Raw genomic sequence first — 18,154 nt, forward strand, 5'->3', positions numbered from 1 at the left:
TGACACAGGTCTCATCAGAAAGCGTTAATGAAGCTGCTGTCCTCTGCAGGATTTTACTGCTTTGCAGTCACATCTACTTCTGGTACACACAGGCAACATCCACTTAGTTTATGCCTCTAGCAGAGGACCAGTGTAAAACCGCTGCAGTCAAGTAATTTTTTTCAAGTCACCCTAACCAGATTGAGAGTAGCCACTCTGTGAAACAGCTGATCCTCTGCATTCACATTTGAGAGGCAACGAGGGTGCCTTCACAGCACTGACACTGCAGTTCACCTTAGGTACTTGAGCTTTCTCAGAGTAAGCTGAGAGTACAGCTGCACTGGTTGTACTTCACCTGAACCCATACTCCTTGCTTCTTATTAAGGCAATGCCCGTACACAAAAAAAAATACAGCCTTGTTTTGCTGTGGCTGCAAACACTGTTCATATTAGAAACAGCTGCAAAATCATCTATTTCTCTGGGTTGTTCTGCTTTGCTTCTTACCTAAGTGTCTTTCATTTCAATGAGTTCTACAGTGAGCTAACTACTGACCTATATTTTTTCTCTTAGCTTTAAATTTAATGTCTCTAAGTTTCATCCAATCCTTTATTACTATTGAAAGGGCATATAAAGACATTCTCATTGACTGTTTTTCAGTTCTGGTTTAGAAAGTCTACAAGTTTCTTGGTAGACTTCATTTTTTTCTGCACATAATCTGAGCAATATGTCACAAAGAGAAGGCTTTTTCTGTGAGAAAGGAAGGAGACTCTATTCTGACAGATCATTTATAAAGATCTGATGATATAATGAAAAACTCTAATGTTTTGTAATGTATGTATCAAGTGTCTTCATATCATAGATTGAATTTAATTTTACTTTGTCAGAATTTGATGTCCTGAAAATTATGTTGATTCTGCAGATACTGCATTTCCCAGTGAAATGCATTTCTTTGAAAATTCTCAAAAGCAACAAAAAAGTGCTTTAATATTTTTACATTAAAAATACCAAAACTAATTATTCTTTAAAATATAAAAATAGAGATGAAAATCTCATTGTCCAATTCACAGCCTATTCCCAGAATTACAAACAAAACTTGAAATTGTGGTCTTTTCAGTCCCATTATTTGAAACCAACATGAGATTTTCCTAAGGCAAGCCCAACTACACCAAAATTATTCTGGCAGATGTTTGTCTAATATTTAACAAAGAATGCTTCTTCTCCTCCTCCTTCTCCTTCATTTTGTGAGCCACTAGTGTGCATCAGGATCCCTACTGAGTGCTTATTTCTGCATTTTGATGGCTAGAATCTTCATTATTCTTTAAGTGGAAGCTGAAATTCTCGCATGGTCAGATGCCAGTAGGAATTGGGCCTTAATTAAAACATCAAATAGCCAAAATTAAATTGCAGGAGTTGGCAGCATTGTCTTAGCTTGCTGAGAAAGAAAAGCAGGCAACTTTTTGTGTAGCTGGAACCTCTCAAGTGATGTTCTGACTCACACAGACAAAAACCACATGACCATATTTTGAGAACTTCTCTTTGCACCTTAATCTAATTTGGCAGTCCTGGGGCTCAACTGGTTTTCTGAAGAGCAGTATCATAAATCACTGTCATTACTGTCTTTACCCACCAAGAAGCACAGACCCCATATTGTGAAACTGTGTTACAATGCTTCTTCAGATGTAAGTTTGTTTGGAAGTGTTCTGAGCTCCTAGATGTCCTTCATAGTGACACATGCTAGCTCCACACATTTTTATAAGGAAAATCTGTGCACTTCTTACTATTAATCATTGAATCTGTGACAGGCTTAGTTTAAGGTGCAATTGCAATGTTTTCGTGAATAACATCATATTTTTCTGCTAAGATAAGGTATCCACTGGATACCTGGGGATAGGTTGTCTGTTTTGCTAGATTCCTCATGTCCAAAAGTAACAAGGTAAAATAAAATAACTTTTTGGCTTGTCCGATGCAATTTTGAAAATGTACTTCTGGAGGGGTAAATAATTTGAAACAGGACTACAAAAGGTTAATTCAAAGGTAAGAGTGGAATAAATAAATACAAGGAAAACATAATGCATGTTCATGGACCTGAAAGGTTGAAGGAAAGTAGATGCAGATGGAAAGTGATATGGAAATAAAAAATAAAACAAAGAGATGTGAGGATTCCTTGGAAGAAGAAAGAAATAAAATAAGAAAGGAAATGGCCACAAGTGAGAAAAAATGAAGAGAACATGTGTTAGAGTTTTCATTCAAATCTACTTTTGCTAGTAACTATGTGTTCCACATTCAGATACTTCATGTTTCAGAAAGGAAAGGTTGACATTTTCTCAAGTGTTGTATTGTTGTAGCACTTTTTCCTAGAAATCTACCTGCCAAAGCAAGAAAAGTGGAGCCTATCTTTAAGGAACATATCATAGGTTCCTGTGAGCTAGGGGCAGGGAAAAAAAAAAAAAACCTACTAAATATAAAACCAAGACGTTCATCTGTGCTCATAAATGCATTGGGAGACAACAGTAAAATAAAATACACATGGTCTTGAAAATGTGATGAAGAAGATTATGGAACTTAACTACATGGGCATCATCTCATCTGCAGACAGCTGCTGAACCAGAGGGCTTTCCATACCCGGTAGTAAAGAGAGAAAAGGGCTTGAGAGAGAAAACTGATCACAGAGTCAAAGAAAAATAAAAGACCAAGCAAAGCAAGAAAAGAAGTTTGCTGCTCTGCTGAGAAAGGAGCAGTTACAGAAATCTATGTAGCAAGGAAGATAGGAAAGGAAGCAAACCCTGGTAAAGCAGAGACTGGTGCTCAAGAAAAGAAGAACTGGGCAGGCAAAGTCTCAAGAGAGACTGAAACACAAAATGGTATTCTGAAAAATGATATTGTTGAAATCCTGCTAATAAAGAAGGAGATGTCAATAGTAACTGTGTTGACAAAGATGAGGAAAGGAGAGAAGATTCAGGTTATCTTCCAGAGAAACCAAACACTCCTTGGAGGAAAAAACAACAACAACAACAACAAAAATAAAATAATAAAAAACTGAGACCAAGGTCAACTGGTTGTTCTACATTTGGTTTCTTGAAAGATGGTTATAGAAGGTGATAAGTTTTATCTTCTCAACAAATGGACTGTACCTAGGTCCCTTAAACTCATACTGATACATCTAGAAGAACAGCTAAGAAACAATCTAAAGTTAACTCGTTTTTTCATCTTAGTGCACACGCCATCAGCAAATACCCTTACAGAAATAGAATGACAATGGCCTTTCACTGGCATAATGTTTGGTGAAGAATGAAGCTGGGCATAAGTCCTAGGGTAACTGAGCATCCTAGTATTAGTCGCATTTCTTCTCCGGTCTACATATTGGAGATAGAAAGAACAAAAAAATCTGAAATATAGCATACAAATAAAGGAGAGACAGAGCACAAAGATGCTTGTGAAGAGAAAAGATCTCTAATATAATTTCTAACATAATTAGAAAGAAAATATGAGGATATAAGTAACTGAAACAGGATTAAATTTTGCAAGTAAGAAACCTCTATCATGCACATGGGGATGAATAAACTTCTGTTTGAAGCTGAGAATTCACTAACAAGGGAAAAGAAAGACATGGGTGTATACACCTGATCACAAGATGAGTGCAAGCATGTGCTGCAACTGAGAAAAATGTTATTCTGACTCTGGTATATTTAGGATCCTAGTGTTTGCAATAAAAATTGTGAAGCTGTGACGTAGGTTTCCAATAAAAATTAATCTGCAATATTCTGGAGTATTTATAATATTTTATTTTAACAATTAACTACAGTACTTGAATACAGTACTTTTACCATGTATATTTAATGCAGATTCTTCTCCAGTTAAGACATATAGCACTTAAATTAGGTTCTCGGTGTCCCATTTTTGGGCTATCCATCTCTATAGACCACAGATGAGGTACTTATTCCCATGAGCTCTTGTTGCTTATGGGTGAGCCTAGCATCAAAAGACAGTTCAGCTGCTTATTTGAATAATAAAACTAATCTTACTGACATCTGTGGGGAAAAGAAGTTAAACAATGAATCAGAAAAAGCTGTGCAGTAAGTCTAGTCAGTCAGTTGCCACACCAATTTTTCATTATTTGCTACTTCTTCAGAAAGTCCATGTAGCTATGGAAAAGCACAAGATGACTGGAGGAAAACATGTTTTTTATTTATTATAGATAGGTGAGAAGAACATTAGCATTAGGGGACAGTGGTAATGTATTGATAGATCCATTGATAGATAGATTGATAGATTTCTTGGAGAATATTATTTGATGTAACCCATGTGAATTACTGAATTCCACAAACATTACATGTGATCCCTTGAGATTATTCTCTTTCTCTGTCATTGAAGCAGAAACTTACAATATAAATAAATATGAATATATATGCATATATACATATATAATGTAAATATGATATATCTTGGCTTCACAACTTTCATGTGCTATACTTTTCTTTTTTTCAAAATGCAAAATTTAAATACTAAAATAATGTAGATGCCAAAAAGCTGAGATTTTTCACAAGTAGATCAATCTACATTTGTCTTTGTCCATTTCCTGCACCGATTCACCTTATTCATTAAAAGTACAGCAGTATCTATCCAAAACCAACCCTAAGTCTATTATAAACATCTTCTGAAAGCCAGCCTCTCTAGTTACCACATCCAAGCTGCCTCTGCTTAATAATAAACTATTCAAATCAGTTGAAATTCAGATTGTAGTAGTTTAAATGTTAAAAATAACCTAACATAAAGTTGAAGATGAGATGCATATTAGTGCATTCTAATTTTACATTCATTATTGCAGTCAGTGAAGGACAGATCAAAAATTCTGGAACACGAACATGCTAAAAGTAAACATTTTTTGGTTGCATATTGATTGGTTTTGTTTCTTTTTCATACCTTCCCAATTCAAAGTATCTGGATAATATTACTCCCAAATTTAGAATTTCTTACTGAAATTTATATGAAGCCACCAACATTGATTTTCTAATGACAAACAGTGAAGATATTTCTAAAAGAGAGTAGGATGACTTCTTTGTGAAATTGTTTCTGGGATGAAAGAAAGCGTGCATGAGAGGGCATACACAGGTTTATTAGTATAGATATACAACCAACTGAATCTGTCAACCCATGATGACACAAAATTTTGTCAAAATAGCAAAATTAATACAAAAATTTATTTGCCTCCATATATATTTTGTAAGATTCCTGCAAAGCGTACTTTTTTCCCAGAATTCCCTTCTGTGGATGGAGAATTTCAGACTTTTTGGCCTTCGTTCCTGTTCAAGACCACCTGAAGCTCTGACATCTGAAAACACACTGCGATAGAATGTGATTCCCATCTTCCCCATAGCTCTCCTCTTTGGCATGTCAGCAAGGGCACATGGATAGATTTAAAAAAAAAAAAAAAGAGAGAGACAGAAAAGTACTTCTTTGGCATGCAATTAAATTTTAAATTCTGTGTGATGGGCAGGGTGTTCCCTCTGGGGACATCAATTCTCAAATGATGGCTGGCACTTTTCCCATAAGGATGGTATTAGAAATAGGGTTTCCTTGCAACTGCTCTGGGATCACACAGCTTCTGAGCATTTCTCTGGAATAGGCAAGTGGCGCATGTTTCCTTGCCAACTGTGCTTGCATCCAGGTGTTTCCTCTTGTTCAATGACTGTATTGTGACTGTTTGTTAACCATGACTTATATTTCCACAGTAGTGACAGATGGGAGTAAATGCCATAGATAGCGCTCAAAACACTCGGTTTTGTGTTGTTTCCCAAGAGTCAACACTGAAGGAAGTGGAAGTTTTGTATCAAAGTTTACATTCCTGGACAGGAATAGGCATGGAGTTAATAGGAAGAGAAAATAATCCAACATTTATTTTTTGCTTAACAGAGAAATAATTCGCTAGGTCAATGACTAATCTCTAAGCAAAATTACCAGATATATCTAGTCAAGTGAAATGAATGAGCTATCAGTAAACTAAATGCATACTAATGTCTAATATCTTTGCAAACAGTCACAGCACTGAGACATTAAATAGACCTGCCTTTTCCCGTGTCTATTTCTTAAAAATACTGAAAATGGTGATATTTTCTTTTCTGTCTAGTTCAAAATCAAAGAAAATAAATTCTCTGTTGTATATGACAGAGAAGAATTTTGAAAAATTTTTACATTATCTGACATGGGAGAAACTCTGTCAATGTAGCAAGGCTAACATTGTCATAGCAGTTCAGGGTCAATGTTGGAAAAGAGAAAAATGATATTGATAAATATGGCTAGAGGAAGTAATGGGCATGAATCTTTCTCTGCTACAGCCTCTATTTAAGACCTTATAGGAAATAAATAAATAAATAGATAGATAGATAGATAGATAAATAAAAAAATATATTTCCATCATTTTCTGCAGGAGCTTGAAACAATGAGCTGAATACTCCATTGGTATAAATTAGTTATGCTTTCTGGATTTCATATGGACTTAAGCTACCTAAGAATCTACAGGATGGCATTCTGGACTGGGTCAAATTTGAAATACAGAGGATTATTTAAAATAGCTGGGTTTAATTAATACATTTATTTAAAAATACCTGTGTACCATTGTTGATCCAGTATGTTTCGATCTCCTTGGAAACACACGCTAAAAAATTCCCCTTAAAAATAAGTAAATAAATAAATAAAATCCAAGAAGAAGAAAAGAACTATAAACATGTCTGTGGCCTTCAAAAGATCTGAATGCTTAAATCAAAGAAAAACCTACAGAAATGTTTCCCTCAGGGAAGGAATGATAAAGAGTTGAAATACTCCCTGCAGGTGAGATCTATCATCCTGTGGAATCATCTCTTCAATTTTTTAATTAGAATTTTTCATTTTGTTTAGCCAACTAAAAACAATTTTACTTACAAGACCTCCATGGCCAGAGTAAAACTTTCTGCCCAAATACTTCCAGTATTTTTATGTTTCTTTTGACCAAAACTTACTCTCTGAGCATTTCCAAATAATTTAAGAGAAACATTCAACAGGATTTAACTATATTCCCTTGCAAACTACAGTAGAACTTTTTACAATTAGTTGGTGGTGGCTCCAAGCTCCAGACAAGGGAATAGATCCAAGTAATTTCCAAGGTGTTGCTTCAGAGGTAACATTTCCTGAGGAAAACAATCTCCAAGACATAACAGAATCTTAGGCATAAATAATGGCATTGTTGACATTAAAAGAAGCTACATATACTTTTTTCATTACCATTGCTGAGCTTTCCTTTTCAAATTCATGGCTGACAAGGTGATCCCAGATTTTAGGGCATGGTTAGCATTCATTTGTCAGATGGCAGAGAACTTGCCTCCCTAACGCTGGCTGGTGGAGGTCATTTATTTCTTACAGGACCAGACCCCACGTTGCCCCTGACAGGAGTCCATCATGTGGAGATGTGACCTGTTACTGACTGAAGGATGCCTGAAGCACATTGAGGAACATTTCTCCAAAGGCTTTGGTTCTGTAGCCATGGAGATCCTTGGGAATCACATTTTTGCATTCCAGATCTCCCCATTTTATATTTATCACTAGCCAAGGCCTAGGGATAAAGTAGTACATTAACTTTTTTTTTTTTTTAAAAAAAAAACAACAACTGTATTTGCAATAATGAAACCAACTTTGAAAAATGAAAAAAAAAAAAAAAGATTATTAAGTTGCTTGGCAATTAACTAGAGATCTGCTCTGCTAGCTGCCACATCTTCCCCCTAGGTTAAACTACAACAATCCTTTCTTAAACTAAGATGGAGTCACTTTTGCCCTAATTGTCTAAAATGGTGTGCAAGCATCATCCACTGGAATTTACTGGGTATCACATTTTTCAGTGGCTTTCCTCAAAGAACAGGCTGCAGATTACCTCCTCAGGAAAAGAAAAAAAAAAATGTTTGTCTTTTATTCATGGAGAAAGAGAGGGAGAGAGAGAGACTTATGTATACATACAATTTTTGTTTTAACCTTCAGACATGTTAAGTCCCATACATTTGCAAAAGAACAAAGTGGGATGATGAGGTGAAGGGCTAGAAAATACAGATGACAGTTGAATCTCCTATTAGCAAAAGTCAGGTAGTGCTATGAACTGACTTGTTTTGGCTGTAGGTTTCCTGGCAGAGAACATACAGAGCTGGCTTTTGCATAGCAAATCTTTAAGAGAGGTCAAAGTGACCTTCAAACAAGCAGGATACAAGTATTTCTTTAAAGTAGATCCATGATGGGTTTTCTTGTCAGAATAATAGCAACAGCACATTAACTCTATTCAAGCTGATAGCCTGCGGTCTGCCTCATTACTATGACTCAAACATTGTTTGAAGTTGTAAACCAAAGAAAATGAATGGTTATGTTTCACCAGGTGTCAAAGGCCCCAAAACCAGCTGCAGTTTGCCACTTTATGTTGGCAAGAGTTGTTCTAGTAAACTAAAATGAGTTAGGATAATGTCTGTACATTAGCAAAAATGAAATCTAAAGTCCATATGATGCCTTCTGCTTTCCTTGTACACTCCAGCATGTTCAAAGTCATCAAGCCTCTAAGCAGAACCTGTACTGGAACAAGTGGAAGAGCAGTGATTCTACATTTGTCTTTATATATCTTTGCTGATATGAAAGCATTAACAGTACCTCTCAGGTCAGAAGTAATAAGGGAGAACAGTTATCGCCCCACCTAATGCAGTCTCAAGCAACCCAATGTGACACTTTAAGGACAAGTCATTCTTGCTGTGCCAAAACACTGTGTGCCAGCACTAGTTTGGTTTAACAGAAGATGAATACAACAAAACCCAAGTCTCCTGCCAATCTGCAGAAACTGCCTTTCCCTGGGAGCCAGTGGAGCCAGGAAAGGTTGTGTCATAGTGTAGAACTGTTCTACATGGCTCTAGGAGGCAAAAAAAAAAAAAAAAAAAAAAAAAAAAGGCAAAGCTTTCAAATACGAAAGTTAATTTTATCCTCTTTATATGTATATATTTTTGCATAGTTGTCCTGGTTCCTGCTGGGTTAGAGTTAATTTTCTTCCTAGTAGCTGGTATAGTGCTGTGTTTTGGATTCAGGAAGAAAATAATATTGATAACACACCAATGTTTTAGTTGTTGCAGAGCAGTGCTTACACTGAGCCAAGGACTTTTCAGTTTCTGAAGCTGCTGTACCTGCGAGGAGGCTGGGAGTGTACAAGGAGCTGGGAAGGGACAGAAAACTGGCCAAAGGGATTTCCAATACTGTATACTGTATGGTGTCATGTTGAACAATAAATCTGGGAGGATTGGCGGGGTGCTGCAGGCTGCCACTTCTTGGGGATGGAACGGGCATTGATCAGCCTGTGGTGAACAATTCTATTGTGCATCACTTGTTTTCCATATTCTATTATTCATTTATTTATTTAATTAATTGTTCATTTATTCATTCCTTTTCTGTCCTATTAATCTGTCTTTAATTAATTTCAACCCACAGGTTTTACCTTTTTTTTTTTTTTTTGATTTTCTCCCCCATCCCACTGAGAGGGAGTGAGTGGATGACTGTGTGTGCTTAGCTGTCAGCTGGGTTAAATCACAAAAATAGTATTATGAATAGTTTGTAAAATATGAAATCAAAGCAGTAAAACCGGAAGCAACCAGACTTTGGTTGATGAAAGGACATTTGCTGCTGTGTTTTGCCCAAGTTTCTGTAGCTCGGCCAGCTTCATTTAGAGGGGTGTGATAAGACAGTACAGTTATCTATCAGCTACCACAGGTTACGTCAGTGGTGAATAGATTAGGGGAATTCACTGTGAAGGAAGCATCAGCAAATTGGTCTTTAGGCTATGTTTGTATTAGTAAATAAGCAGAATCAAAGAAGAGTGAATCAAAGAGTAGAATCAAAGAAAGAGCCCTGCAGTGTGTTTAACCCCTAGCACACCCATGGGCATCACTCTGTCATATGCCATACTGTGCTCTGCATTATGATGCCTGGCAGCGACACAAGTGAGGACCAAAATCAAGAAGTGATTTGAATGTGACCACTGTGGTCAGGGCCAGGGAAAGGCTTGAGAAGTTATTTGAGGACTGAGAAATGAATAGGCTTGTGTAGTATGACCACAGAGGATGGGATACAACAGCTCCAGTGAAATTTCAGGTTATACATCCTATGTTGCAGCAAAGTGGTTGCTGTGCTCTTCACACCAGGCTCCCAAACAGGGATCTCTGAATAGTTCTCCAAGTGTCTGTCCTTGTCCGACTGTCCCTGAAAGCCCTTCCTCCTGCCTCCTCCTTTCTGACAGTTGTTCTGTCTGGAGTCTGCACATGCAAAGGAGATGTGTTACTAAACTTCTGTGGCAGTAAGAGCAGGCAATATATACTTTTCCTCTGTTTCTCCTAGACTGTCCCCGAGGTGGTTTCTCCCATTCAAAGCCATCTGACCGTTTTTCATGCCCTTCCCCAGCAATTTCTTATCTTTTTCTTGCACCATAAATTCTCTGTCAAGTCACCAAGTTCAGACTGCTTACTTGTGCTTTAGTACCAGTCCTGAATTTAGCCTTATTTTCTTTATCCCATGACCCATTTTATTCATTCTGATACCTTCTGAATGCCTGCTGGTACCTTTTCCTTCAGCAGTCCTGTCTGATGGATGTGTTTCCACAAACATTTATGTAGTGATAATTTACTAGGCATGGACAATATTTTCATCTGCTTACTGAGCAAGTAACTGACAATTCCGGACAAGTCTATAATGATTGCCATGTAGGCCAGTTTAGGGAACTGGCACAGCTGAAAATCAAGAGATAGATTTCAGTACAACAGACAGGCTCCAGCAATTCCCCCCACAACAAAATGAGTAGAGCAGGGTTGCCTCCTGGAGTTCATCCTGCAAATCTCATTGAAAACAGCAACTATTTCTTTACCTGATCCTCCAGTAACAAGGCTGCCTCCCAGCCCACCAGTGAATCTCCACACAGAGTTCAACCCTGCAGGAATCTGAGACCGAAGGGAAATCAGACACAACCTAGAGCACAGGTCTGGGGGTTGGAATTGTTCTTTCACTTAGATGCTTTCTGGCTATCTTGTCAGATTACAGAGAGAAAGAATGAATGGAAAGCACCCGGCTATTTGGTATACAGGGGTGAAAAAACAAGTATTTCAGGTGTGGGAAACTTGATAGTAGGAGGCCAAAGGGGTGAACGTGAGAAAAGAAACAGCAGGAAGCCAAGGAGGTATTTGTTTTCAGAAGAGACAAGAGAAATAAATGATACTACACAAGAATATGTGGTCATGTGGGTACAGATATCTCCCTGTAGACTGTGTTAGAGTTGCAGGAAATAAATACCTAATAGCTTCTTAGTCACTAAGGAATAAGAACTAGAACATAGACTGGTGAATATTTTTATTTGTTGTTGTCTGTTGGTTTGTTTTTTTTTTTCAAGAAAATAACGGAAGAACTACTTGAAAGCCCATTGTCTTATTCAATCTCCAGAGAGTTTTAGAGGATTTTGTCAGCAGCTCTCTTGTGATATAAGATCAAAACAGCTATGGTGGGTCTGGCTAAAGATCCCTATAGCTATGCATCATATTTCTGACCCTGGTCAGAAGCTGATTCCATATGAAATAACATAGGAGCAGCTCAGCACACAACGAAACTTCTCATGCTGAGGCCTCCCATTTTCTAACAGACATAGTTTAGAGATACAGTTGTGTCTATATCCTTGTGATTAATGACATTTTGTACTTCTCTATTAAACTCTTTTTGAACTTATTTACACTTCTGATTTACCAGGATTTAGTTCCTCAAAGAATACTTGTTCTGAATCTACAGCTGATACGCAGAGCAATGACCTTGGTTAATGTCCTTTTTTTTTTTTTTTCCCACAACATATTTGTGTGAGCACAAAACTTTATGACACATTTTTATTTCAACCTTAAAAAAATCTATAGCAACAGTTTTTCCTAAAGTAGTGAAGTTTTCCACAGTAATCCCTGTGATTTTAACATATCTAAGACCTTCAACGGTCTGCATCTCTTACCTCTTGAGCACAAATAGACATCTTCCTTTAAGAGGGGAAGGGACTGGACTGGCAAACCTGGAATATGGCCATCCCATTGACTCTCAATCTGGTCTGGAAAGTATGTTCATACACTTTTGGTAATGGTGCCAACATAAGAATCTCTTCAAGAACAGAGCATTTTTCCCTTCAGAAAATGAACTGAATCAGATACAGAACTTGTCTGCACAGATTCATTCCTGCTCATCTCCATGTGTGGCATTAAGGTCAATGGGAAAAAACAGGCTTCTGAAACAGAAGCATTCACACATTCAATTACTCAGAAATAACTGTTGTGTTTCCAATTCACATCCTACATCAACATTCACTTGTAGACAGCACAGCTTGTAGCAAACAGAAAAGGAAATGTCTGCCAACATTTTCGCTGGGAGAGAGTATTTCCAGAAAGAACAATATTTCAATTAAAGTAGATGTATTAGTAACATTATCACAGAATACAGAACAGCTGAGGTTAAAAGGGGCCATTGGAGAACATCTGGTGTAGCCACCCCGCTTAAGCAGGGACACCTATAGCAGGTTGTCCTGGACCATGCCCAGGTTTCTTTTGAAGATCTCTAAGGAGAGAGACTCCACCACCTCTCTGGGCAACCTGTGTCTGTGCTCAGTCACTCACACAGCATAGAATTGCTTCCTGGTGCTTAGAGGGAATCTCCTGTGTTCCAGTTTGTGCCCATTGCCTCTTGTCCTGGCACTGGGCGCCACTGAAAAGAGCTTGGCTCTATCCTCTTTGCACCCTCACTGCAGGTATTTATTTGCGCTGATAATATCTCCTCTGAGCCTCCTCTTCTCCAGGCTGACAAGTCCCAGCTCTCTCAGCCTTTTCACAAAGGACACATGCTCCAGTTCCCTCAACCATCTGCGTGGCCCTTTGTTGGACTTTCTCCATAATGTCCATGTCTTTCTTGTACTGAGGATCCCAGAACTGGGCTCAGCACTCCAGGTATGGCTTCACCAATGCTGAGTAGAGAGGAAGGATCACCTCTTTGCAATTTGTTACCTAAAGATTCAGTAGAGTCAGTAAATATGAAAAGTAAAGTTCAGCTATTAAATAGACTGAAACCTTCTCCATTGTACCTCCCTCCATCTGCTTCACATTCTTTCCCTGCCTTTTTTTTTTTTAATAATGAATGAAAAGAATAACATTTTTCCTACTTCTATTAACAAGGAAAAAAACAAAGTGAAATATCAACTAAACAGAAAGTTGCAGTCCATCTCTAGCCTAAAATTCTGTTTAGTTCCTCATGAGTGATGTTCTGCATTCATACTTTCTCTACACACACCTGAGCTGAGTGAGGTTCTCTCTCAACACTGTTAAAAAGCACTTCTTTACAATCACCAGCAGCCTGCAAAATATTCTCAATAAATCATGTAATGCAGTGCCCTATGAATCACTTCAAGGGTTATTCTCTCTCATACTTATTATATGAAGAATACACATAGTTTTTAAATATCATAATCTAAATAGAATTTAGAAAGATATTTTTCTCTTGACCCTTTTTGGGGAGAAGTTTTTATATAAAAATGTGGTTTTATAAAGAGTCTGCCCTGTACATAAGAACATAGTTCTGATGGCTGCTTAGCCAAGATATAACTTGAGACACATTACTATTCCACAAAATAAAATAAAATAAAATAAAATAAAATAAAATAAAATAAAATAAAATAAAATAAAATAAAATAAAATAATATAATATAATATAATATAATATAATATAATATAATATAATAAAAATAAAAGACTTCACACTTACTCCCACCCTTATTTATAAAGAATTATACAAGAGTACTTCAGAAAACACCAAAATTCAGGTTTTCTGTCAATGCTTATTTAAAAAAAAAAAAAAAAAGTTAAAATAGATAGAGTTTGGTTCAAAAACCAACTAGACAAAGGTCTAAGTGCATCTGCTCTGGAAAGCCTCAGGTTGTATCTTGTTCACTTGGTAGATTTGAAGTGTGGGAGCCAAACACCAGCAGGAAATGGGTGTATATTATAAAAACTACCCAAAAATAAAGTTTTTAAATCAAACATTTACTAGACTAGGGTCTTGTATGTCTCCTGTGAATACTGTACTGTGGTGGCTACTGCATGAAGAACACTGCCCTCCTCTGTAGGAAATCAACATCTCCATAGCTGCTAACCTGGCTCTTAAGGCCTTCTGAGCAACAGTTCCTTACAATATTTGAAGAACTCTTCAAACGTATTACAAAAATAAATAAATTAATAATAATAATGGAGAAAAACAGTCTGAGGTGTTAAGCATGTATCTCTGAGTGCCAGATCAACCCTCCTCAGTGACGTTAAATGCCAAAGACAAAGGCAGAGGGCCAAAACAGCGAGCAGAATTGACCAAGTTGTTCTTTGGAGTAAGGGCGGAATGAAGTTTTGTCAAAGGGTAGAGGAGCTAACATGTCCCTAATGGGATCCAGTGAGAGGGTGACAGGCCTACCACAGCAGTGAGACTTCCTTAAAATGAATGTAAGCCTATAAAACCAGGTGAATAGAATTAAAAGAAGAAGTGGAGGTGAGGTAAGGGAGCATCAGTTAACCAGAGTAGGCTGAGGGGAAATTAATAGAAAGACAGATTAGGATGGTTGAAATGATACAAATCAGGAAATGAGAGTTAAAATTACAGCTGAACAAATCTGTTAGATGCCTAGAAATTATTTTTTTCTTGTGCTCTGGTGCTTGTTAAAGTTGCCTGCAGATAAGTGTTTGACATGGTAATCAAAACAGAGAAGAATTATAGAAGCGTCCTTGTTAAGAATAATAACAGCAACAAATAAAACCCAGATAAACAACAAAACCAGCAGTTCTTTTTTTTTGGAGACAGCATAACTAGTGCAAGGCAGCTGGGAGTCACAAAGACAGTATGTCCACATTATGTTCACATATATCACATCTTACCTTGTCTTCATTTTAAAGTTTTCATCAGCTGTGCCTGCAAAGTAGCACCTACACCCACCCACGATAAGCTGTTATAAAACCTTCTCCACTTGGCATCAGCTGGAGCAGAGCATGGCAGGTGTATGTCAGCATTCCCTTCCAGTAGGTGGGAAGAAGCCCCCAGGTATACATGGCTGCGTTGGCTACAGTCACTGGCACCTCGTGTGTTTTCCTCTGCTGTCTTGGCACTGATATCCCTGGAGTGGATAATTACAGGATTGCTTTCACAGTAGCTCATCTCTCTTGGAGAAATACACAGAAGAGAATACACAGCGACAGACTGCACATCCAAAATTTAAAATGCCAACTGCCTTCAGTCCAGCACCTCTCATGTGTGACTCAATACTTGAGGAAAAACAGACCTCTGAAGACTGAGAGATGCTTTGCCTTGATCCAAAAGCAAAGCCAAATAGATTTTTTGAATGTGTGTGAAAAGTGTGAAACCTTGTCAACCTCAATGTTCTTATTCAACAAATTCACACAGAAGTACAGCACTAGGGCTGTCATATGAATAGTGCTAAATACATGCAAAGAATGAAGGAAGTGAACATAAGCATTTGCTCCTTGGGAACTTGCCATCACCAACACACTGGTATAGTCAAACTGAAAGGGATTGATGTCGCATGTACAAGCGATCTAGCTTGCTCAGCAAACAGCTCCCCAGCCCATTAGAGGAATGTCAAACCTTTGGGTTATTTTAACTGTAACCTCTCACAAATAGTATGTCTTCACTGAATGAAGTAAGATAAAGAAGGAAAATCTTCAGTGCTTTAGGGTACTAAGACTCAATGGGATGACTGTGAATAAATAGATGCACAGATACACCTTCTCTCTGTTGTGATACTTTTGCAAGCAACAATCACTTTTATGTAGCTGCCTAGGCAGAGTGTGCAAAACCACATGGTGTCTGTGGTTGCTTACTAAAGTTTCCAGAGGACTGTTGTGTTTTCTGCCTCTAAGCTGCTTTCCTGCAGTGACTACTGCTCTGAGGATGTGTTGGATATATAATTACATTATTTGCTAGCAACTTCCCTCTCACTGTATGAGCCTAAGTAAATTAAAAACTATGCACTGAAACTATATTATTATAACTGTTTTATTCATACCAAGTTATTAGGAATTTGCTAGAATTTACAATACAGTAGCAAATTTCTTATTATGTGCTCTGAACTACTTCAAAAAAATCAACAAAAATAGGCCTTTCTTTTGAAAAGTAAATTTATAGGCAATCAGGCAACTCTGCAGTTAGAAGGATGCTATGTTGTCAGAGGCAAGAAGTTCTGCTCAACTTCAGCCTGAATATGTGTCAACCCTGACCGGAGAGATCTGCTCTCACAAAACAGTGTTTACTCAGCCCTTCTCTTTAATACCAGATGAGTTCTGTTAGCACTAACTAGAAGGGTGACTTTGATCACAGCCTGAAACACTAGCAAGGGAAATTGTTTACAAACTCATGCTTTCATCCAACAGAAATGGGAGAGGCTTCTGCACCAAGAAAATAGAGAGCAAATTGCAGGTAATATAAACAGGCAGCAGTGAGAGGTAACTGAAATTAGCAAAGCAAATTAAAATCATGCATTCACACACATGATTCTATGCAACTATTCTATGGACTTTGCTAGTACTGCTTCACATGCATAGCTATTCCTTATTCTGTTTCCATGCATTGGTCTAAACTTTGAATATATATCTTCAAACATTCTTCACCCAGCATTAGACAATTCTCCAAAAATAATGAACAAAAGCAAAATCCCTCATGCAAGGTCTTCGAGTGTTAGTTTGGATAGTCTCAGTGGCAAGGAAGATACTCTGATACAAGATACAGGTAGTGTCATCAAGAGTAGCTAGACTTTGCACCAGCTCTCTCCCACCTCTCCTTCACATACAGAGTCCCCAAAACACAGCTCCAACTTCATGCTTTCCCTCATCCTTATCATTATACCATCATAAATGAGGTTTATACACTTCATTCCCTTCTCAGCATTGTTCTACATACTTTGTCACCACTTAGGTCTTCCTCACCTTCCTAAGGCTAAAGTACAGTTTTCACCATGGGTGGATTCCTATACAACTAATGAGAAACTTCTAAATCTGCCCAGAGTAAGACATGGCATCTACAGGTCATGTTTCTTTTGTTTCTTGTTTGTACTTAAGAATCCAGAAAACATGAAGTTTTTCAAAGTTATTTGCCTACTTATTTCTCTGTCACTCATAGTAAAAGAACCTGTCGTCACAGATCCATGGGATTTGTGGCACCTAACCTTTTCAGAGTAGAACACTACCACAACACCCTAGCTTCAGTAACAATTTTAATTTCTTAGATTTAGCAATTTATCACCAGATTTTGTATGTCTGGTACTAGTGTGTTGAAGGGAGCTGGAATGTCCAAGGGAATAAACTCTGCAAAGGAGTTTACAGGAGATACAAAGGACTGCATGTACAAGGCAGAGAGAGAGCCATTTTGATCTTAGAATCATAGAATCTCCCGAGTTGGAAGGGGCCCACAAGGATCGTTGAGTCCAACTCCCGGCTCCACACCAGCCAAAAATCAGACTGAGTGTCTGAGAGTGTTGTCCAGATGCTTACCAAAATTTGACAGGCTCAATGCTGTGACCACTGCCCTGGGGACACTCTTTCAGTGCAACCACCCTCCCAGTGAAGAAAACTTTCCTAGTATCCAATCTGAACTTCTCCTAATTCAGATTCAGCCAATTGTTCACCCATCGTATTATGTCCTTGGCTAGCTGTGTGATGGGCATTTTGTCCAGAAGGATACTGTGAGAGACAGTACCAAAAACTTTGTTGGTAGACAAGAGTATGCCTACTGGCTTCCCTTGGTCAACCAGGCAGGTAACCTTGTCATAAAAGGAAATTAAAAAATAATAATAATAACATTCCCCTTAAACAGGACTTTCCCCTTGTGAACCCATGTTGGCAGTGACCAGTGATTCCATTGTCTTTCAGTAACTCCCAGAAAAACCTTCTCCATAAAAAGAGATACTGAAGTGAGACTGACAGGCCTCTAATTACCAGAGTCTTCTTTCTTACCCTTCTTGAAAACTGGAAAAACATTTACCACCTTCCCATCAACTAGGACCTCTCCACATTTCCAAGACCATGGAAAAATATGTGAGAAAGGTCTTGTGATGATGTCAGCCAGCTCCTAGAGTACCCAG

The 18,154-nt window shown here is 37.8% G+C and overlaps 1 protein-coding gene across 1 annotated transcript in view; it reads right to left on the reverse strand.

Moving 5' to 3' along the window:
* The window catches only part of CTXN3 (cortexin 3), a 32,579-nt gene extending 16,995 nt beyond the window's left edge, over positions 1-15,584 (reverse strand). The window contains exon 1 of the mRNA XM_080572543.1: positions 14,940-15,584. The gene's annotated coding sequence lies outside the window, so the exon portion shown is untranslated. The remainder of the gene's footprint in view (positions 1-14,939) is intronic.
* Between the last annotated feature and the right edge of the window lie 2,570 nt (positions 15,585-18,154).

Source organism: Anser brachyrhynchus (genome assembly GCF_964034855.1).
Source record: "Anser brachyrhynchus genome assembly, chromosome: Z".
Lineage (NCBI taxonomy): Eukaryota > Metazoa > Chordata > Aves > Anseriformes > Anatidae > Anser > Anser brachyrhynchus.